A 24,183-nucleotide genomic window follows, 5' to 3' on the forward strand; every position below is an offset into this window, starting at 1 on the left:
TCACCACCACCAAGACAAGAAACAAAAACTTAGAATCACAAACATCTCCTTGCTATAACATTGGCCACAGTCTATAGTTACTATTCCATAATAACTAGCCAGGGCTCCAAAATCAGAATGGGTGTCCCATGCAAAAAAATGGCCACATTCCAATCTCACATGTTTGCTTGACCTCTCTCCACATAACATGCATGTAGACCTCAAAAGCAACACATTGAATATCTGCACTATTGGTGCTAGAGTTGACAATAAATGGTTCACCTCCAACTCCCATATATATTCCAACTCCAACACCGGAAACAATAATCACCTACACTAAATGCCTCTTACACATCGGCCTCCTCTCCAGTATAGTATTTGTTTGGCGAGAGCAATTAGTGATGCTAAGATGGTCATGACAACTATTTCCAAAAATAGAAGAGAAAGACATCGACAAAACACATCAATGTCTCCTAAGTTAGCACCTAGATATAGCCTATCATTGCAATCATGGTGGCAGACATACTTTCCCTCTACTTATAGCATTCTAAAAGTAGCCTAAGTTGGTTCATCATGCCTACTAGTTTAGACAAAAATCTTCAACACTAGGTTTTTTCATCTACATCCATCTCACTACCACAACGTAAATCATGAGGTATATATGCTTAGCTAAATACATAGCTATCAGTCTCCATGTCCTTACCCACAACCATTATCACTTCCTTTCTCGAACTAAAAAGCACCAGACATGCCACAATTATTTCCCAATTGATATCTTCAACCTATACACATTGACTGCAACAACCTAGAACACATTATCCTTGCATGGTTTGTAGTCACTACCTTGTTCTTGCTCATTCTAGGTCATACTTTGATGCTAGGAGGCATATTTTACGGTGGATTCTGTAAACTTTGATGACCGGAGCTCATACACAAAGTTGATTCTTTGTGTGAGAAGTTGATGGGGACGCCTGTCCTTTTTGGGCGTTTCATTAATTTAGTGTGTACATAGGTGATTCCATAGTGGGTGATTCTGCAAAATGCATATTAAATTAATAAACGTTTATGAGTTTAGAGTGCGCACTCGTAATAAATTAAGGTTAGGATTGATTTCTAACCAGTTGATTTATTTATGTAGCTGAAGACTACTAGGTATTCACTTTTGTCAGTTTAATTGTATTATTTTACTAACGATTGTGAATGCTTCAGTTGATGTGTAGAGATAGCAGCAGTGGTGGAGGAAAGCATTGGAGGATAGCGAGTATTCGATTTATCACTTATATTTTGATGGGCGCATATCTTAGGCATGACGCCTATATTTTGTCGCGCCTATTTATTGAGGCGTTGGATATTTATTTATTATTTTGTATGCGCATGGGTGCACGATTATGTTATTTGTACTTGGACATTGTATTGGGTATGCCAGACTCTTTGGGCACCTGTAATATCCCGAAGGTATGCGTGAACTGCCTCAATAAAAATGAAATTGGATAAATGATTTTTTTTATAAAATTCCCCTTATCTCCCCAGCCGACTGACGAGCTGGAGGGGGAGGGGAATAGAAGGAGTGATTAAGCTCCTTGGTGGAGCTTGGAGTGAGGGAGAGGCATGCGTGATGCCACGCAGGGGAGGGAGGATCCCCCTCCCCTCCCCTATTTAAATAGGGTACGTTGCCACCAGTGGGGAGGGGGAGAAAAAGGGACGGCCTGCTGCTACCAGTTAGAGGAGAAGAGACTCACACTTTGTAGCATCGTGAAGGGAGAAAGAGATCGAGGACATATTCGCTGCTGCTTCCATGAGTGGGGATGAGGCGTTGATTGCCGCCGACGGCCAGGACGGCATCGCCTCTGCTGTCAGTCCGCGCCTTCATCAGCACACCGTCGAATCCTTCTGTCTTTTCTCTCCTTGCCCACGTGGATCAGAAGCTTAGAAGCTTCTTGGGGGGAAGCTGCTAAGGGGCCTCATAAGCCCCCTTTCCCCCCTTAGCTCCCTTCCCATGGTTTTCTGAACCCCCCCCCCCCCCCCCCCCCACCCGTGTTTAACCTATAAGCCCCTTTTCCTTGCGTTAAAAAAAAAAACCACCCTCAACCCCCCCGTGTGTAATCCTTAAGCCCCCTTTCCCTTGGGCTCCCCTCCGAGTTTAATCCCTTGGCCCCCTTCCCTTGTGCCATTTTGAAAACCCCCCCTCCCCCGTGTCTTAAACAAAAAACCCCCTAAAAACCCCCCCTCCCCCGTGTCTTAAACAAAAAACCCCCTAGGGCCCCTTCCTGTGGGATTGGAGATTTTCCCCCATAAAAGGGTTTTTGACCTTACAGGTCTTATCTTCCCAGTTTTTATTTCCCCCTTAGGGCCCTTGCTCATTATAACCCTCGGACTACCCCCTTATATCTTCTCCTAAGGCCTCCTTAGGCCCCCTTTTCCAATAACCTTTAAGGCTACTTTCCCCCCCCTTGGAGTTCCTCCCTTAGAATTCTATAAGGCCCCTTTCCCCCCAAGAGAATTTGTCCTTAGCCTTTCCTTCAAACTCGCAAAATACCTTGGAGTTTTGTTCTTCTTCCCCTACTTGTATAAGGGAAGAGAGTGTTGAGTGTTTTTTTTTTAAAAACACCTTCCTTTCCCACTCTAAAGCCTCGAGGGAGCCTTCTAAAACTACTTTCGACGGAAACGGTGCAAGGGAGCGACGGTGGAATTCCGAAAGAAGTGTAAAGTTGCTTCCACGTTCGACGGACTACAATTGCGATGCCTCCTAAGAAAGTCCAAGGTGTAGCCACGGGAGGATCATCTCCCGGTATCCATGTGGATATCTCACCCCAAAACCAGGTTTTTCTTCTTAGCTTTAATTCGGTTTTAAGTCGATCATGCAAAGAGAAATTGTTAGGGATAGGATATATTTGTCCGAGTTATTTGTAATGAAGGAGTTTAGCTTATTTGAATGAATGATAATGTATAGAACTTAGTTTCCTTCGAATTGCATCAAGCATTATAAATTAGGAGCAAGATTATCCATTTACTATAGTAGTATATTTTAGTTAAATCCTAAAGGTATAGAATTTATATCTTGCACCATTAGTCTTATTCCTTTTTGCAACGAATCATTGTAAATGATTAAATTCATGATAGGTTCCTTTCATTGCTCAAATTACTAGGAAATTATCATTGCTAATTGTACATCTTAGCAAGGGAAATGTTTGTTATTTGACATGAGTTCATCTGCAAGGAAAAAGGAAGTTTAAATTGAACTGTATTGACTGAAAAGTAAATTATCACAAGGATAGCAAAACTGTGACAAGACGATTAATATTACCTTCCAAAAGTTATCCAAACCAATCTAAACATAGAAATATTCATACCCTAAGCACTTGACTACTTTCCTTATTGTAGGGTCAAAAAAAAATTCGTAAAGATAAAGAACTAGGGCTGTCCCCGAGATCCTTAAAAAGAAACCCTAGGCCCGACATACGTCAGCTTAAAGGATCTAAAACGGGTTATTCCATCGTAGGACTTGTGCAGCAAGTATGAAATCATTTAGTCTTGTGATTGATTCACAAGGAGAAAGGGTAAAAACCCTCAATAAGGATGGTAGATCCCTACGCAAGTTATCTTGCAAAAGGACGTATTTTTGGATATCCTTCTAAATAAGGAAAGTTGTAAACCGGAAACTAGCATATCTAAGAAACTTTAGGGTTGACCAAGTTGGGTTAATAAGGTACGCCCTACACCGAAATGTAAAGGATCTTGCCAATTTACAAGACACCTTGGGAATGAGCGCTGATACACTCAAAAGGAAAGAACACTTCCTTAGCAATTTGCCAAACAACACGGTTGATTAATTGAAATGTTTTGTGCTTGCTAGAGATTTTAGGGCTCTGTTTGAATTATGAATTAAAAATTAAATGAGTACCTATACTTTAGGTTAAAGGCTGAAGGAAGAGGCAGTTTCAGTTACCCCCGACTACCTGCCTAACCCTAACCAAGGGGGTTGTTTACCGCGCCGGGAACGTGGACCAAACCCACTGCGAGAGGTCTCTCCGTTGAGCTCTACTTGGAGTAGGAGGACGCTTGGGTGCCAAGGGGGGACTCTGGCGGTAAATCCCTTGCCTTCCGGGTCCTGCACAAAAGGCTAATGTGACTCGGGATTGGATCTCGAGGCCTGCATACTAGTTTATGGGCAGAAGCTTGGAATAGTGATCCTTGGGGATTACTGGATAGCCTTCGGGCGGATCATGGACAAGCCTACGGGCGGAACTCCTTGTATTTCAAAGATAAAATGATGAAATGTTAAAAAGAACTTGCTTGATATTGTTTTTCTATGTCACGTGATAAGATTACGTGAAGGAACGAGTGCTTAACAGGATTAATTAAAGAAGCTGATTATTATATGTCAAATTAATGTGTTAGATAATTACATAACTAAATCAAATCGAGGAAAGTGCGGAGGATGGACCATGGGTCTGTCCTACGGTTGGGTGGTCCCGGTTAGCCGGGAACTTTTCTCAAAAATCTCGAAGAACAGCGGGATGATCATCATCATCAAAACGAATAACGAGAGCGATGACCTAGAGTTACGTCTTATCCGATTTACGCTGTTTTAGGGGAATGGAATGGGACTATGCCTTATGGCAGAGAGGTTGAGCCTTGCATCCCTCTCGTTTCCCATTCTCCTTGAACCAAGTGCAGCGTGAATCCGCTTCGGACCTGGCGTTTCTGCGTAAAGTAGTTCGCTCGGGTCTGACGCTAGTTGCTATTAGCTAATGACCAATCAGGAAAACCCTGATTCTGGTCGATCCTAAGTGGGAATGGCTAGGATACTTCTGCTACGTGGCAGACGCGGGAAGACCTAGATCGTAAAATCCATAACATTCCATGGGAGTGCCGGGCGAAGTTTTCTAGACATCCTTTCCGATGGACTGCTAAGACGTGTCCTGGATTATACTAGTGGACACGTTACAACACCGCCCATTAGCTTTATTCCTATTTTGTGCTAAAGCAAACTCAAAAGCTAAAAGCTCGCTATTTTGTAATTTGGGATATTATTTGAGCTTGAAGATGATTAATACATAAAATACATGCTTTGTGGAGCGCTCACACAAGGTATGGGGGGAGATTGCACCCAATTGGTCTCTTGTTCATGTCGTGCATGCTTTTTACTTTGAGTTTTGTGCAAAAAGTAGAGTTCTTTTGTTCTTGGGGACCTTCCGGCATTCACTACGCGAGCGTATAGCATCCAATTTGCGCACCAGTGGTATCAGAGCGAAGCTGAGATCAAGAGCTTCCAATCGCTATCCATCTTGTGCGAAGGCGGAGCTCCTGGAACGATCGAGCTCTACGGTCAATCTCATCGCGAACGGTCGATGCAGGTGGATTCCTGGCGATCAAGAACCTCTGTTTCCATCATCAGATCACGAAGGATCGGCTTGCAGAGGCGGAGGACCACGTGGATATCTCCTATATCAAGTCGTGGAGTTGCAGAGATAAGTTTCAAATTCCATATCTTCAAAGCTTAAAACTAAAGCTTTATAAGCTTAAAGAAGCTTTAAGCTTCTAAATTTCAGCGCGAGGTATCAGAAGATGGCCGCGAAATTTTTGCCGAGCTAAAAAACGCCCCCCCCTCCCCCCCCCCCCCCCCCCCCCCCCCCTAAAATTTGACGTTTTGATTTAGAGAAGGCTTTAAGCTAAGTCTCCAAAGCTCCAAATCACATAAGCCTCACAAACTCAACAAGTACTATAAGTCTTTCAAGTCGAAATTTTGCAAGTCAGATAAATCAACCAAGTTTTGCAAGTCTTGAAACTCTGCAAGTCACATAAGTCAGCAACTTTGTAAGTTAGACAAGTCATCTGAAGTCAAAACTGATTTCTGTTCAAAACTCATAGAAGGGTTGTTCCTGCGCAGAAACTCCGAACTGCAAAGTTGTTCATTGGAAGGTATTCTTCGTATATGCAAGTTTGCTGAACCATTTTCAGCACATGCAGAAGATTAAAACACAGATTTTTCAAAGATTACAAATTTTGCAATAGTCAAAGACGAAGATTGTGAAAGCCACACACAAAAATATATAAGCCTTGTACACCCGATCTTGAGCTACGCTCATCCCGCTAATTTGATTTTGAGAGTGTGAGGTCTTTTGAGTTTTGCAGCATGACGGAATCACATATGGATGATTTAATGGCTGAAGGCGACCTACCTGAACCTACGATGGAGCAAAAGCTGGATTTAATTATGATGCAGTTAGATGAAGAACGACGAGCTAGGCAAGCATTGCAAGTTCAATTGGCTAATTTACAAAGATTGACTACCGACAAAGAGGAACCTCAATCTGAAGATCTTATTCAACGTACCATCGACGCGACTCTCGAAGCTCAATCCATCCACAAGAAAACAAAGATAAGTAAAAGAAATTTCAAATTCCGTACTTTCAATGGCACTCGAGAGGGAAAAACTGTTCTTGCATTCATTAGTCAGTTTAATGACTACTTTCATGAGGAAACATATGCAGAAAAAGATAAAATCAAGGGTGTCACTAATCATTTAGTGGATAGAGCATCTCTTTGGTGGACCGTGGTTCGCAAGAGTATAGATTGTCCCACTACCTGGGAAAATTTCAAGAAGAAGTTTATGCAGAATTTCCTTTCTCCACAATTTCATGAAAAAGCCATAAAGCAATGGGATCTTCTTCAGCAACGAGATCGTGAGCCTATTCCTCAGTACACTGAACGCTTTTGGAATGCATTACTCCAGTTATGCATGCTTGAAGACGTACCTGAAGCAACACACAAGCGCAAGTATATGTCTGGACTACTTGGGCATTACTACGTTGAAGTTAATATGTTCAAGCCTACAACTCTTGAAGACGCAATTTCTTTAGCTCATGACACTGAAGACAAGCTTCGAGGAAGAGACAAGCGTCCACAGCAATTCCAAGCCAATGGTAACTATGGATCTAAGCAATTCAACTCAAATTTTAGAAGATTTAATCAAGGTCATTTTCCTTCATCATTTTTCCGTAAGAATTAGGCAAAACCACCTACTTTACCATCCAATACCAACCAAAACCCTAAGCCTATTCCACAGCCAAATCCTAATATCCCTAGACTTCCCGCCATTGCAAACAATGTAACAAAAGCCAAGCCTATAGTATGTTATAAATGCCACCAACCTAGACATCTAGTAGCAAATTGCCATTCGAAGAAGCCACCTGTCCATATCAACTACCTTGGAGCAATGGAAGATGACGAACATGAAGAAATGCCTGATTTCACAGAAGATGAAGACGATATTACTACTCCTTCGGATACTTTACCAGGTATGCCAACTCCACATTCTTTATTGACAATGAAATGTTTAGTGCATGGAAAGGAAAAGATTATTTTGCATGATGATGGTAGTACTCATGATTTTATTTCTGCAAAGCTAGTAAAATAATTGAAGTTACAGACTGTACCTACGCATTATTTCATCAAAGCAAAATTCTTAGGAACTAGGTATAATTGTACACAAGTAGTGCATGACTTAGAAATTCAAATTGGTCAATACACTAAAAGAAGAAATTTTCTAGTTGTACCATTACAGTCTAGTGACATTATTTTAGGTATGCCTTGGCGTTATCAGCATAACCCTAATATAGATTATTCCACACATTCAATTAATATTAATTTTCAAGGAAAACATATTACATTATATGGTATGCATGCATCTAATGCTTTTCCACTACTTTCGCATACTCAAGCTAAACGTGCATTACGCAAAAGTAGTAAATCCGACCTCATTTGGGTGAATGAACTGCAAGTTAAAGAAAATCATATGCACCCTAGGTATAAAGAATTTCTTGCACATTTTAAAGACTGTTTTGCAGAAGATCTACCACCTGGTTTACCTCCTTCACGTCTAGAAGACCACAAAATAGATTTGATTCCTGGTACACAACCACCTTGTAAAGCACCATATAGGCATAACTAGATAGAACAAAAAGAAATTCAAAGTCAAGTTGAGGAATTACTAAATAGAGGATTGATTAGACCTAGTAGTTCTTCATTTGGTGCACCTGTTCTGTTAGTAAAGAAGGAAAATAATACCTATCGTATATGCATTGACTATCGATCTTTAAATAAGATCACTGTAAAGAATAGGTATCCAATTCCTAGAGTCGATGACCTTATGGATAAACTGCAAGGTTCTGCCATATTTAGTAAAATAGACCTTAAATCTGGTTATCATCAGGTAAGACTAGATAAATTTGACATATTCAAGACTGCATTTAGGACACAATTTGGTCATTATGAATTTTGAGTGATGCCTTTCGGATTGACTAATGCACCTGCTACATTTAGTAGAATGATGAATTGTATATTTTTGAAATATCAGTATTGTATAATTGTCTTCTTTGATGATATTTTGGTGTTTAGTTAAAATGAGAAAGAACATTATGAGCATTTGTCCTTGGTTTTCCAGTTATTAAAAGATAATCAACTGTATGCCAATCCGAAAAAGAGTGAGTTTTTTAAAACAAAAATTGAGTATTTAGGTCATATAGTATCATCTGATGGTATTAAAGTTGACCCTAAGAAAATAGAAGCAATATTGAACTGGCCTATACCTAAAAATGTGTATGAGTTACGATCATTCCTAGGTCTTGCTAGTTTCTATAGGAAATTTGTGCGTAATTTTTCATTACTTGCTTTGCCATTGACTAAAATTTTGAAGAAAGGTATTGTTTATCGTTGGTCCGATAATCAACAGAAATCCTTTGACTTATTGAAACATGCATTAACCCATGCTCCTGTTTTACAATTACTTGATTTTAATAGACCATTCTTTTTAGTAGTGACTGATGCTAGCGGATCTGGAATAGGAGCCGTACTTATGCAAGACAATCATCCCATAGCCTATTCTAGTTGTAAGCTAAAATCCTCCGAACTGAAATACTCCATATATGACAAAGAATTATTAGCTGTAGTATAAGCCTTAAGACAATGGAAACACTACTTAATGGACTCTAAATTTATGATTAAGACTGATCAACAAATTATTAGAAATTTACTTAGCCAACCCCAAATATCTGACCGACATATCAAATGGGCAGCCTTTATTCAGAGTTTTCATCCTATCATTCAATATCAACCCGGTAAAGAAAATGTAGAGGCCGATGCATTAAGTAGAAGACCTGCCATTCATAATATTTATGTTATATCATTTGATTCTTTAAATCCTATGAAAGATACTTATCATGAGGACATTACTTTTCATGCTGATTGGAATAAATTAGTTCAAAATAACTTGATTCCTATTGATTCACTATCTTATAATGATGGATTCATGTTTTATGAAAAGAGATTATGTGTTACAGTTCCATTCAGATCTTTTTTTTTGAATGAGATTCATTGTCCTCCATATCAAGGTCATAGAGGTATCATATCTACTTTACATACATTAACTGAAGTTTTTTATTGGCCACATATGGACACTGATGTATCTAACTTTGTTTTTGAATGTTTGATTTGTCAAAGAGTTAAGAGACATCATGGTAAACAGTATGGATTACTTATGCCTTTGTCTATTCCGTCAAAACCATGGAAACAAATTTCTATGGATTTTATTACTAGTTTACCTAATACTAAATCTAACCATGATATGATTTGGACAATAGTAGATAGGTTTAGTAAACAAGCATATTTCATTCCATGTAAGAAAACTTTAACATCATCTCAAGCAGCACAATTGTTGTTGAAAACTGTTTTTACTAACCATGGATTACCAAAAGTTATTATTTCTGATCGTGATTCTAGATTTTGTAACAACTTTTGGATTACTTTGTTTGCTAACCTAGGCACAAAAATTGATTTCTCATCTGCATTTCATCCTGAAACTAATGGACAAACAGAAGCCACTAATAGTACTATTCTAGATCTTTTACGTGCTTATACTATTTCTAAACCACAGACATGGGATACACACTTACATTTATTACAGTTTGCATATAACAATACACCACACACATCTACAAAGAAAGCACCATTTGAAGTGATTTATGGTTATAGATTGTCTACACCTGTTGCATCTTTATCAAATAGAATTCAAAGTGCTGATGATATTGCTAGTATGCACAATACTATTTTTGATGAGGTTAAAGACATGATTGCCAAAGCCCAGCAATCATATACCAAACAAGCCAATAAGAAAAGACAAGCAATGAATTTCGAAGTTGATGACTATGTTTGGTTGAGAATAGAAAGATGTAGATTACAAAGTGTGGATAGACACCCACTTGTTAAATTAGCCCCTAGATTCTATGGACCATTTAAGATCATTCACAAAATTAATGACAATGCATTCAAGTTAGAATTACCACCTCACTGGAAAATTCACAACACATTTCATATTAGTTTATTACAACCATTTAAAGGCCAATTACCTGTACACCTTGTTTATGAAAACCCACCTTTGTTAGAGGAAGAGACTAAAATACTTGAACCTGAAGCTATCATAAATACTGATTTTATGACCACTAGAACTGGCCAAAGATATTCTAGATATCTAGTCAAATTTAAGAACCATCCTGTAGAGGAAGCCCAATGGATGCACGCTAGAGACTTAAATGCTTTCCCCACTCTATTAGATCCACATTGAGCTAATAGCAATTGAGGTCAATTGCTATCCCACCCCGGGGGTATGATGCCAGGAGGCATATTTTACGGTGGATTCCGTAAACTTTGATGACCAGGGCTCATACACAAAGTGGATTCTTTGTGCGAGAAGTTGATGGGGACGCCTGTCCTTTTTAGGCGTTTCATTAATTTAGTGTGTACATGGGTGATTCCATAGCAGGTGATTTCGCAAAATGCATATTAAATTAATAAACGTTTATGAGTTTAGAGTGCGCACTCATAATAAATTAAGGTTAGGATTGATTTTTGGATACTAAAAAGGTGGCACGCGGATAACATGCCCATAAGTTTCTCAAAACTATATGATGTGACCTATCATTGGAAAGTGCTTGGAAAATGGATTCTATTGAGCTATAGACCGCTCGATTTGGAGTTATAGTGTTCAAGTTATGACAAATCCAAAGATTTGACCATGTGTCCCAAACTTATGGGAAGTTCCCATATTCCCCAATATGATGTTCTTGAGTTTTGTGCAAAAAGTAGATTTCTTTTGTTCTTGGGGACTTTCCGGCATTCACTACGTGAGTGTACATCATCCGATCTGCGCACCATGCTTCTCTACCTTGGCAACTCAAATTGATCATATTCTTGGTATCTTTCTCACATCATCTTCTTGGCCACTTCCCCAACTTTTTCTTTTTATTTATCCCCCTATGTTGGCCTTCATCTCCCAATACAGCAACTCCCCTCTAGAATTAAAGCCCTCTCTCTTTATAGTACAAATCACACCCTTCCAATCACAATGATCCCTTGATGAAGAACCCCGCTAATCATAGGTTGACACATGGAGCCTTTCCCTATTCATAGAAAAATCGTGTTTTCTACCCTAGCAACTTGAATTGATCATATTCTTGGTAGCTTTTTTACATCATCTTCCTCACCACTTCCCCACCTTTATCTTTTTAATTACCCCTCTCCCTGTGGGCTTCATGTCCCAATATAGCAACTCTCCCTCTAGAGTGAAATCCCTCTTTCCTTATATTGCGGATCATGCCCTTCTAATCACAATGATCCCTTGATGAAGAACCCCCCTCCAAGTTGACTTTCCTTCTAATCTCTACACCACCCATAAATCACAAAGGTATCCTCCCAAAGCATGGAGCCTTTCCCTATTCAAAGCAAACACACTTTTTATATTAGCTTTTTCAAATTTTAAGGTTTTCTACTATCATTCGCCATTCATTAACAATTATTTCTAGCTTATTTTCTTTAGCTCACATTGGAACAACCAGATCAACTCTCTTATTATTAAGACTAGTTTTTTACTCGCAGGTTCAATCTTTGACTTGATTGGTTTGCAGCTTCTAACTTTCTACTCAAAGAAACCTCTTGGCATATTTTTATTATTTTTCCAACACATGAGAAGTAAGACACGAAGGAAATATTTCCATGGTATAACACATAACAAACCAAATACACTACTAATGACACTCACTTTGCCATCACTAAATGCCTATTGACCTTTGAGGTTTTTTGAGAGTGAAGTTGTACTGTCATGTTACCACTAAATGTAGACCATGGGTGGAGGATACGAGCTACTAATAATGCTCCTAGGGGAACTTATGCAACTTGTCCTAATGTAAAGGTTACTATTGGGGATGTCTAGGATGAACAACACTTCTTTGTTTATGAATTTTCTTCATATCCTATCATTCTTGGAAATCCATACATAACAACAATAGTGCATGGACACCAAAGTGTTAGATAATGGTGCAACATATACAAAAATTAGAAGATGTGATGGCAAGTGAGTTGTATGGTTTCTTATTGTTTGTGTTAATCATGCAAGAAATCATTCACACGGGGTTAAAGTGAAAGGCCTAAATCATCCAAATGCTATAGAGAAGAGTCACTCAGAAGAGAGACAAGAAATCTCAAAAGAAAGAATGTAGTCTGCAATAGAGACATGATAAATATTGTAATTTAGCTTTAATAGAGTCTTTGATTTAGATCTTATACAGCTTAGATGAATTAGGTTCAAATGAGCTTAACACAATACTCATGATATATTCACTAAGGTGATAGCATATCCTAAGACAATATATCAAGTAATACTCTGCATGCATTAATTCAATTGATGTACAGATGATCCAAACTTAAGAAATTTGCAAGTCACAAAATTGATATATATATCGATTGCATTCAAAGCAAAAAATTTGCATAAATCCAAAAGCTATGTGCTAGATCTTTTAAATAATAAAATTTTGCATTAAGACCCTTGGTGATAAATCAAGAGATCCTCAAAATTTTCCATGATATGTCTCATTGGGATAGCTACAAGAGAAGGCACTTTGATTTGAAGAGAGCTCTGACTATCAAAGCTATGAGGTGCACTATTCGATATGTATACCTTTTATCATAATAGTGTGGACTATTTTATTTTAACCCCAAAAACAATGAGAGAATAGGCTTCCTTTGAGATCTGCTCTTTGCTCAAGTGCTACATCTATTGTCAGCTAATTGAAAGCCCTAATTAAAAGCATATAACTCTTTCTTTTCCTACATGAGTTCTTTAAGTAAAACCTTTTTTTTTTTTGCACCTCATTCACTATTGAATTCTGCTCTTTGGCATCACATCAAATTTTAGCATAAAAATATCTCTCTAATCCTCTCCAAAAGTGTACATTAAAGTCTATGTGAATACTATTTTCCTTCTCTTATGTAAAGTATCATTCTACAAACACTACAACAAAAAGGCCTCATAGACGCATATTTAGACGTGATTTTTGAATATAGAGAAAATCTTACGGGTGTGTCTATCCGCCCGTCTATTTGCGCGTCTACCATTTCGCGTCTATAATCGCATGTATCAACGAATTTACACGCAAAAATAGACGCGCAATAGACGCACATATACATGTGCATATAGACACGTTGGTAGATGCGTTTTTACAAGCACTGGTAGACGCGAATGGAAAACAAAAAATTATATTTTAAAAAAAAGATATTTAATTTCTTTTTTAAATTTGAATTATGGAGCGCATGTATAAGCACGTGTAATCTGCACTGTAGATGCGCGTATAAACGCGGACTATCAGCAATTTAGACGTGCAAAACAGAACTAGAAAAAAAAAACCAGAGAGCATGTGCTCTCTGGTTTTTTTTTTCCCCTCCCATACATCAAATTGTGCATTTGGGAAAAATACAATGTATCTTACGGGCACGAGAATTGAAAATAAAAGTCCATGTATTCATTATAGATCAAAAGCATTTACATGGGAAATTTAAGTGCTTGCGACCTAAAGCGTGGCCGCAAGCAGAAGATGGATCATACATATACAAGAAAAGATGGCCTCATGAGGAGGTATGGTGCTCCTCTACGAATCTGAAGAGGAAACATCTTCGCTAATACCACCATGGCTACTAGCATCGCTATCCCCCTCCTCGCTATGCTCCACATCTGGGTTCGCCTACACACACAAAAGATCAAGGTTGCTTACATAGACATGGTGGAGAAAAAGTTATAATTAGCTATACTTTTAATAGGAAAGTAAGAAAAACATACCTCCTCTGGCTCTCTAATCCTCATGGCCCGGTTGTATTGGCCCTCAGTGATGAGACCCTCCTCATAGAAGTGAAGCCATGTGGCTGTGCGGTTATGGCCTTGCTGGTAACCTACCTCTCTAGAAGTAGGTATCCTACCAACGATGGTAGTCTGCAAAACAATAATGATATATACAAACAATTATGAGTCACAATATATTAGAATAAAATATATAAAGAATTGAAAGAAATATAAATTTTAAAAAACTAGAAATCAAAATATACTTACAAACTCTGCCTCCCACGACTCTCTGCCACCCGATCCGTAATGCGACAATCCCATGGTTTCCATTTGGATCGGTCGTGCCTCTGCATGCTGGCGACTCTTCACTTTCTCTGCTGCTTTCTTCTTGGCTTTCTTCCACTCTATGCGGTGGCACATAGGTGGTTGGCTATAGGCTCCACGCCCCTCCTCCTGCCTCCGCAATGAGTCCTTTGCCCTTGTCATGAGGTGGGATCTTTTGTTATGAAGCATATCCCTCACTTTTGTGTGTCCCCAATCATCCGAGAATTGCTGACCCTCGAGATTTGGGTACAACCTATGGACTACCCTCAACATCTCCTGCCACAAGCCGCTTTTCCGATTTTTGAAGGCAATGAAACAATCTTTATACGTCGCACGCACGACGCTCCTCATGTATGCCATTACATCCCTTCCTTCATCATCATGAAAGATGCCACCAGCATCTGTAACTCTATAGTACTGGCGTACAACCTCCTCTACGTGATCTACTAGTGAGGGTGATCGCTCGCCACCTCCTAGGCAACCCCCACACAAGCCTCGTCCTCCCCCTCGACTCTCCGTCCTCCCTCTCTATCGACTACCCTCTGCCTCACTGGACGCACAAGCTTCTGCAGATGCACGTGCTTCTGCAGATGCTTGTGCTTCAGCCGATGCACGTACAGGTGCTGCATGTGGAGTACTTGCATATGGAGTACCTGCATGTGGAGTACCTGCATGTGGAGTTTGGGAAGTGGTGCTAGACAACGATGTCAGAGGCGTTCCAGACATGACACTGAACACCTCGTCCACTGTGGGAGAGCCGCCAAGGTGTCTGGTCATCTCTCCCATGAAGTCTTCCCTACTAGGAAAATCTCCAAAAAATACATTGATCCCCCTACCAAACGAGGCCAATGTATCATTCATGCGATCCAAATCCGAGTCATTGCTAGATGAACCAGGATACAACATCTGCAAGAAAAACACAAGAAAAAGACAAATTTATTTGCATACAAAAAATCATATATTACCACTACATTTTCAAAGAGCTTTCTTTAGACATTGAGCATAAAACTTAAGTGCTAATGCTTCTCATAAACAAGAAAACTGATAAACACAAACATGGGATTGGTCACATTCATCATTGCAAAAATATATTGTTTACTATTAGAGCTGGGAGACCTGGCGCGCGTATCCCCGTGTCTAAATTGCACGTTAGACACGCCCTCAGACGCGCTCCCAAAGTCAACCTTCTCTCAAGCGCATCTATATTCGCATCTAAGATGCATCACAGATGCGTTGTCAGACGCACATTCCAGGTCAATGCTCTGTACGCGCGTGTATCATCGCGTGTAGACTGCAGAGCACACGGCTCTAAGATGCGCCCTCAGACGCTAGGAGAGGAAACATTTTTTGCATCTATATCTGCTTCTACACTGAAATGTAGACGCACCATCAGACGCGCTCGGTCGACTGACTTTAGCTCAACGACCGCCATTGATGATTTACAAAATGCAATAAATAATGGAATCACAAATCCTAAATACACAGACAAAGCAGAGAGAGAAAGATAGAAACAAAGAGAGAGAGAGAGAGAGAGAGAGAGAGACTCACCTTGGGCGTTTGGTGTGGCGGGTGGTGGCGCTTCTTCCTTCTCCTTCTTGCTCTCCTTGGTAAGTTACCCTCCCTTGATGCTTGGTTGCTTGCTCCCTGCTTCTTCTTGTTCTCCTCTCTCTTGTTCTCTCTTTCTTCCTCTCCTTGGCTTTTCTTTTTCCCTTCTTGTGTATTTGAAATGAAAGAAGAGGTGAGTCATGAGGAGGTGAGGCATGAAGAGACTAGGTGAGGCATGAAGAGACTGCATGTTGGCTAAACTCAAGCTTCAAAACCGCAAAAAACGCATGAAAGGAAAGGCGCAGCTTGAAAAGAAATGATTTAAGTATGGTTTGAATTTTGACGTGTATCTATTTTTGCGTGTATATGCGCATCTATTGTTCAGATAGATGTGAGTATAGACGCGAATATAGACGCGAATATAGACGCGAAAATAGACGCGTAGGTAAACATGAATATAGACGCACATTTAGGCTTTATCATAATTTTTTGTTTTTAAGATAAGTTTTAATAGTCAATTCTTATCATAAGTTTTAATGTATTTATGATGATTTTTGTGTATTTAAAATTGAGATCTTATGTAAACATATGAATGAAAAATATTTTAATTTGATGTTGTCATGAATTAGATTTAATCATGTCATCGTCATCACCTAGTGCGGTGCATGCTGATGAGTCAATGAGCACATCCTCAAGTGAGGATGAAACATTGTGTCTTCATAATCGAGATGCATGGCTACAACAAAAAATTAAATGCATATGTGATCGTTGTTGAGGGTGTATTTTTTGAGCACCTCGAATTGCAATGTCACAGCTCAGCTTGTATGGAGAATGGGACCGAGAAAAATCACCGGTATTCATTGTTTTTTTTTACCACTAAGATTGCTAGTCTATGTTACGGGAATTATATATCAACGTACATGAAACTCTCTTTTGTGGTTGAGCAGGATGCGGTGCAACATCCTTAGATGCTCCCTCCCAGGCGTCGAGAGGCTGCAAAACGTCGACGCGAGGAGGCAGAGTCTTCAAGAAGAGTAGAGACTGATGACCATGATAGTAGCCCTCATGAAATGCCCCATCAAGTCGTAGAGGATGAGATTTTGGACAACATGGTACACCATCTATTTTCACAACCGGTTCAGGGAGAAGGTCACTCTACGAAGCTAGATGATCCACTATATGTAGCATCATCTACTCCATTGTATAAAGGTTGTACGTACTCCGTTCTTCGTGTGTACCTCGAGATACTTAACTTGCAAACAATTTATGGATGGAGTAATGTCAGTTTGGATGCATTATTGAAGTAGGCATCAATTCAGTTTGGCTTATAAATCATAATATTAATTGTTCTATTTGAAATCAGACAGAAATATATGACATTGGTAGTTTTTTAACTCACTTTTAAAAATATATGTAGGTTATTATCACAAATGGTTCCAAAAGAAAACAAATTGCCAACTAAGAGAGAGCAAGCATGACATTACTTGACATCTCTGGGAGGCCTCGATTATGCCAAGATCCATGCATGTGTCAATGATTGTGTCTTATTTTGTGGGATTCATGAGTTCGCACGAGAGTATCCTGTTTGTGGCGAATCAAGATACAAAGTGGAGATGAAGTCAATGGATGTGCCTCGTAAGGTTTTGCAACATTTTCCGATTGTTCCACGTATGAAACTTATGTTCAAGTGTAAGTCTATTGGAAAGCTCATGTCATGGCATGCTAGTCATCGTTCAAGTGATGGAAAATGGAGGATCCTTGCAAACACACCGGCAAGGCAACATATAGATAATTTGTGGCCCGTTTTCAAAGAAGAGCCAAGAAATTTAAGATTTGGTTAACACTACAAGATATAGACCTTATACCGACATTTAAAGCGATGAAAATACAAACAACAAAATTTTCCCCCGTCGTCGCAAAAAGCGTCATTATTAACGATGCCATAGAAACGTCGCTACTGGCATCGCTATTGGCGTCGCATTTGCGACGCCAATAGCAACGCTAATAGCGACACCAATAGCGATGCAACAGTAAATTTGCGACGTGCATAGCGATGGCAATAGCCACGTGAGCAGGAAATTTGCGATGCTAATAGTGACGATAATAGGGATAATTTTTTTTTGTGCTGCCCTGCCACATATAGCACTGTGTGCTGTATGAGAGCCATACAAAATAGTTTCTGCACTACTGTATACAAGCGCTTGCAAACAAAAAGAATGTATATTGAAATCATAAAACTGATACATGAAATAAATACATGATCGCATAAAAAACGATTGGTACAATCATGACAGGATATCACTAATACATAGAAAATATCTACATAGATCAAGCGACTAAAAAATAAAGATGTGTGAGCTCCAAGGATCCATGGGCGAGCTACAAATCCTCGTCCCCCGAAAGCTCGTCCTGCCGAAAAGAAGCATCGAACGGATTCTGCAGAAAAAGAAACAACACATCAATCCACCATACAATAATGCATTCAGATATCTCATGGTAACTACGGACAAGAAAGATGAGTGACTTACAGGGCTGCCGCGTCTATACAATCGGTCGATCAATGCATTGAGACCGTGCCTCTCTGCATATCGAGTCTCAAGGCCTTGCGGATCACGATTTGTAATGGAGTGCTACAAAGAATACAAAATGCTAACTGTTAGAAACATGATTGTTAGTACAAAGAATATTTCAAAAAAATAAACAAGTAAAACAAAAGAAAAACTTACAAAGTCCTCCAAATATGTCCTGTGGTCGCCACTTCCAAGATGATGGACCACTCCGGCCTCGAGTCGTGCCCTCGCCGCCTCGCGCTGCTGACTCCAACGTCTTGGAGAATCTGTAGCCTTCTCCCTCAGTCGGCACCAGTCGTCTGCATCTAACCACTTGGGCTTTGCAGTCCCACTCTTGATTGCCTTGCGTGCCTCAGATCGTCTATGTGACATGTATGCATGCATGCAATCCATCATCCAGCCCATAGAGAATTTATCTACTGCGGCTGACACCAGAAACTCCTCGTGCAAGGATGCTACTATGTAGTCCTTGCTCCCCTCCGGTATGTTCTTCTAATGATCCAGGACGTTGTACCGAAAAACTTATTGGCACAACTCTCTCATGCGAGCCATCACCCTCCTCCCCTCATCATTCATGATGATGGCTCCTAACCTACTATCGACCAGATATCCATAACCCCTAGGAGTGTGCCTAAGATGGGTCCTCTCCCATCTCCGTCCACGCTTCTAGGCATATCTAGGAGACCCCTCTACATCTGGTGTACAGACGGGGGTAACCTCTCTCGGACTGGCACCCAAAGGGGTGCCACTGCTGATGGCTATGCAAAAGCCGGAGTAACTGGAGTAGACGTCCCCACAGGTGTGACAAATCCTAGAGGTAACGCAGCTCTAGCTGAATGACGAGACGGAGACACCACATCCATGTCTCCACAACAGCATACCCCTGATCCTGATGCAGTCTCTCCCTCTTGCCGAAGTCGTGAGCGTCGAGATCATCTGCTCGAAGCCGAAGCATCCAATCGCATTGAAGCAGATCGAGTAGAGTGCCCTGACGAAGAACGAGATAGCTCCTGGTCTGCCATCTCTCTGAATCTTGCGAGCTGGTCTGGAGACATGCGTGAGAAGATGTCCTGCAACTCCTCATCACTTATCCCTCGACTCATCCTGAAAATGTCACCTATACAGATAAAAAATGGTGTTAGAATAATCAATTTAAATTATACAAAGCACAATAATATAAATCATTTTTAAAAAATTCCGCTTAAAATGCATATCATATGTACCTTTATAAGAGATCTAAATAACAAATTGAGTAAGTGGATGCTCCAAGTATGAAGTATCCTATGGTCCCATGTTAATCTCCTGACACAACTCCGCATACACTGGAAGGTCGATAGACATGTCACCACAAAAGAATGAGTCGGCCTCGTTCTCAAAAAATTCTTGGACTCCTGTATTTCCATCATTGTTAGCCGATGCGGGATCCAAGCTTTCGATGGCCTCCACCCCTTGTAATATCGACCCCTCTATTTGCATATTATCTTCATCTATGCTCGGAACATCGCTTTAATCATATACTCTCGCACTTCGGGGAGTTGAAGGTATAACATACCACCATCGAGGTTGTCGGGGGTTTGGATAGAAGATTACATGTTCACAAACACGTACAAAGCGAGTTCAAACCATTGTGACATAAACCATGTCGTATTACAATTAGCAAGCAAATGACTCCATGCACCTGTTCACAATGGGCCAGCAACACAAAGGTGTCGCGCAAATCCGTCTATTTTTTTTTGGAATCTATTTCGAGAAATCCCAATGGACCTCGTTGAACTGTTGCTCCAGCTCCTCCAAGTACCACTTTGAACCACTGCACAATCGAATAGTATCATGGAGAAGCTACGGTAATCCACCATAATAATACTTTGCAAGTTCTCAAAATACTCCATCTCATCCACAACCGTGTTTGGATACGTTGCTCGTCATCGGCTCTCTTGCTTGAACCTTGCCATGATACCACAATCCATTGTGGAGCGCATTTTGTCAATACGCTCCACGCGAAAATGCCGTCTGTGCGATCATGCTGCACTATATATTTTGTATTGTACATTGAAATGCTCAAATTAGATGTCGCATATAAAATTTAGATACGAGAGATTCTAAACCCCTCATCACCTTTGGACTACATCCCCTCGAGAATTCCCACTCCTCCATTGAGACCTCTGTCCCTTCGCTGGATGCTGCGGTCAAGGCTCCATGCAACCATCGTGTTGACATAAACCGCGGCATCTCCTCCATGCCTTCGGGATATCGAATCGGTCGATGACACGTACTACGTCAGATTTCAGCTCGCGCTTCCTCTTGATCTTGCCTTGTAATCTGGTACTTCGCAAGCCACGTCTCCATGGAGGCATGGTGCAACATACAAAAGCAATTCACATTCTCTTCCATTGAGGCATCCATTATTTTTTCTACCCCATTTCCAACCACCACATCTCCAGTCAGTCTATCATCATCCTTCAGCGTCCATAGCATTTCATTGTCTGGTTCCACCGTTGGTAGCCATTGTGAGATATGCACTAACGTCTCTGACACCAACCAACCTTCGACCATGCTACCTTCTGGCCGAGCTCGTTGTCGCACAAAGCCTTTCAGGGTTTTCATGAAGCACTCTAGGAAGAACATCCATCACGTATGGACAGGTCCAGCAATCTCCACTTTGTCCACAAGATGCACAAGAAGGTGGACTTGTATCATGAGCATGCTAGTGGGCAGGTATTTTTCAAAGAGACAGACCGTCTCCACTACTCCTTGCCTCGCGGATTCAATAGAGGACGTCTTAATCTCTTTCTGTGAGATCCATTGCACCAAGGTCGACAACTTGTAAATGGCCCCATGAATTTCTGGAGTAAGGCATCCTACGATCGCGATCGGTAGGACAAACTGCCACAAATGAGAAAGCATTATGAATAATGGCAACTTTTCAAATTGCAAAATGCCCACGCTAATTACAATCCATTCGTAGCACAAACCTGACATATCTTATGCCAATCATGGGATTTTAGCCCTGACAATTGGTCATCTTTAGAAAATGCGGACCTGAGAGAATGCATCATACCCGTCGGAGTGTGGATAGACTTGATTACTTGCTTCACAATGCGCTCTTCTTTAGTGGACAAAACCCAAGGAGCGCGAGGAAGCTGCACGTGACTATCAGCACTCGACTGCGGCCAAAGAACCTCCATCTTACCTACCTCCTTCAAATCCATTCGTGCCCCTATAGTGTCTCTCTTTCCTGTGATGTGGTCCCATAGCAAGCTACCCACATTCTTGAAAATATGCATGGGATCCAACAAGTGGTTGACCTGTAAGTGGGTCCAATATGGCAACTCATAGAAAACTGAGAACCGTCGCATTCCATTTGGATGTGATTCCGGGTTGAACATTTTCATCTCGTACCAGCTTGCGGCATTCATACGTGTTGGAGGTCGTCCAAGGAAACCTTCCTTGAGTTCATGATCCTCCAGAAAGAAAGCGGCGTGTCCTTGATATACCATTTTCTTCATGGTTCGTGACCTTCGGGAGTCTAATTGTGGCCCACACAATGGACATGCATGATAACCTGAGATAACCAGACCTGTACGGCGAGCCACAACCTAGTGAATACTTGATTGAATGAGATAAAATATAGATATTATCAGCGAGAACGGAGTCCTGCTCACCTGAGCACTCTCCCAATCCCGGAAAGTCATGCATCATCAACATGAGAATGGCTCGAATGTTGGCTGATCGCCGACCATCGCACCTGCTCATATCTTACACAGTGACCCCCTCCTCCCACCAAATCTTAAGCTCATCGACTAATGGAGGAAGATACACATCCACATTTTTTATTTTGTAGCGGCCTGGGACGAGCAAGCTAAGGATGAGATGTCCTTTCTTTGTAGAAAGCCATGGAGGGATGTTGTAGTTGACAAGGACTGTAGGCCACATACTGTAAGAAGTTGAGCGCAGACCGAATGGGTTCACACCATCCATTGCGAGACCGAGCCGAAGATTCCTTGGCTCTCCTACAAAGCCTAGGAAGGTAGAGTCAATGTGGCTCCATGCGCGTGAATTCGCTGATATTCGTCGAACTCCATTCGTGGACCTATTCTGCACATGCCACGTTATCAAGCTTGCCATGCCAGACGTACGAAACATGTGGTTTATACGGAGGATGAGCGAAAAGTGTCTGAGAACTTTTTGAAGGATGGTTTGCCCTTGCAAGTCCTGTCAATACCTGTGAGCACCACACTTTGGACATGTCTCCATAGTCTCGTATTCATCTCGAAACAGTATGCAATCATTGATACATGCATGGATGTTATTGTAGTCCATGCCAAGCTTCCGTAAAACATGTCGTGTATCATCACGAGACTCAGGCATGGTATTTACAGGTGGTAATATATGATATTTCAATAACTTGAAAAAAAATCATAAAACACCTTGAAAAAGCACAAATGTTTGTAATAATAGTGTCAAAAAATAATAATCAATGAAGCCTATGTGCAAGGTACTTGAATAACTCGGTCACACTCGTATCGCTCCACCCGTGTTTTGCTTGCACACTTAAGAGTGCAAGCAATGTCTTCAACCGAGATACTCGGCACCCATCATATAATGGTATGGATGCTTCCTCTCTAAGCAGATCAGATGTCTCGATATCCATGGGAATCAATGCATCGATCATTGCCTCTATCTCAGGCTCCAAGATTGTAGGTAGGTCTGGAAGGTTGTTTGTCTCCTCTGGCAATGACGATATAGATTGGCCTTGCGAGTGGTGGATTGATGGTATAGATTGGCCTTGCGAGTGGTGGATTGGCTCGTGCACTCTATCCATCGCATGCCCACGAACTCTTCTAATTGGTCGCAAAGGGTGCACTCCCCCTTGGGACAAGACATCACCTCCCTGGATAGAAAATTTGCCAACAAGACCCAATCTTATTGTGTATGGTTTTCAATTAGCTTGCGAGTACAATGCATGATTAATATTAACTTCAAATTACCATTTGCTGAAAATCCGCAATCGCCTGATCAATGATCTCAAATTGAAACTTGCCAAATCGTCGTACGTGTTCTATAGACAATCGGCATTTTCGTTTAATTGCCAACTTGCATTGAGAGCAAGGACATGGGACACGCTGATTAAGATACGCCTCGCAATCTTGAACAATAATACCTTCTTCGTTTTCCATCTTATCTACATTACAACAAACGAGGCTCAAATGGATAGCTTTATGGAGATGTATGTCAAGTTGCAAGTTGACCATAAGCTCTTGCTTGAGAGGTTTTAGCCTCTGTAAGAGCTTGAGAAGCAAATTTTGTAAAACATTGAGGTTGATATCGATGCATCCATGGTGTTGAAATCTAAACTTCAAGATATAAGAAATGCTTTACTGATTAATGTAAAGAATGCATTGGACATAGTAGTTGAGAGATTTATTGATGTTATATCTCGGCCATATACCATGCTCAAGGATTTGTTTGTCCCGGTAGATAATTATTCGTTATTGTAAAAAAAAAAAGCATTGGTTCATAAGGTTCATGAGTCGAAGACTAAATGTTTGGACTTGACTAAAAGATTGGATAATGGCTTGGATGCTAAAAGGAAAAGTGATG

The sequence above is a fragment of the Lygodium microphyllum genome, chromosome 26 (assembly GCF_053477565.2).
Source record: "Lygodium microphyllum isolate KBCC chromosome 26, Lygodium_microphyllum_v1.1.10, whole genome shotgun sequence".
Taxonomy (NCBI): domain Eukaryota; kingdom Viridiplantae; phylum Streptophyta; class Polypodiopsida; order Schizaeales; family Lygodiaceae; genus Lygodium; species Lygodium microphyllum.